We start from the raw sequence: 879 nt of genomic DNA on the forward strand, positions 1-879 counted from the left end.
AGTCTGGGTGACAGAGTGAGACTCCAACTCAAAAAAAAAAAAAGAAAAGAAAAGAAAATGGGCTTTGGAGAGGGCGAGCCCTGGGTTACCCTCATCTCACAGATTTCACTCAGTGCTTATTATATATCAGCCACACACTATCAGGGCTGGCACACAAGAATGAAGCAGACGGTCCCCTGCCCTGGAGGGCTCACACACAGATGCCCAGGGGCCTAGGAAGATCCAGCCAGGAGGGAAGCCGCCCAGGTGGTGACCCTGGAGATCTGGAGAGAACTGTTGCCCCAAACTGCACGTCCACCACTCACCCCTGGCAGACTGAAGAGAAACCAGAGTCCCCATTTTTGTTTGTTTTTGTTTTTGTTTTTTTTGAGTTGGAGTCTCACTTTGTCACCCAGACTGGAGTGCAGTGGCCGCTCCCGGCCACCACAGCCTCGACTTGCTCAGAGTCCCCATTTTTAACATAAGGATGAAATTTCAGGTCTGGAGCTTACCAGCTGTGTGACTTTGTAAGCATCCATCAACCTCTCTTAGCTCATTCTAAACAGAGGATAAAAATGGCTACCTCCTGGGTTCTTGTGAAAGCAAAACAAAGCCATGATGCTAGGTGGTGACTTGGGCAGTGTTGGCTCTGCTATTTTTGTTGGATTCTCATCCTGGCTCAACCATTCAAACTCTGTGACCTTGGACAAGTCCCTTTCCCTCTTGGCCCTGTATCATTAAGCGTCAAAGGAAAGAGTGAATTCACCAGTGACTTCAAAAGACCCTCAGGCCCTGTGACCTTCCACCAATATTTATTTCAGGCCTACTACATGTCAGGCACTAGGGCTTCCACAGTGAACAGAGCCATTTAAACTGCTGTTCTCACAGAATAGCCCAGGG

This window comes from Carlito syrichta, unplaced genomic scaffold (genome assembly GCF_000164805.1).
Source record: "Carlito syrichta isolate Samal-C Ts95f unplaced genomic scaffold, Tarsius_syrichta-2.0.1 Scaffold315639, whole genome shotgun sequence".
NCBI lineage: Eukaryota > Metazoa > Chordata > Mammalia > Primates > Tarsiidae > Carlito > Carlito syrichta.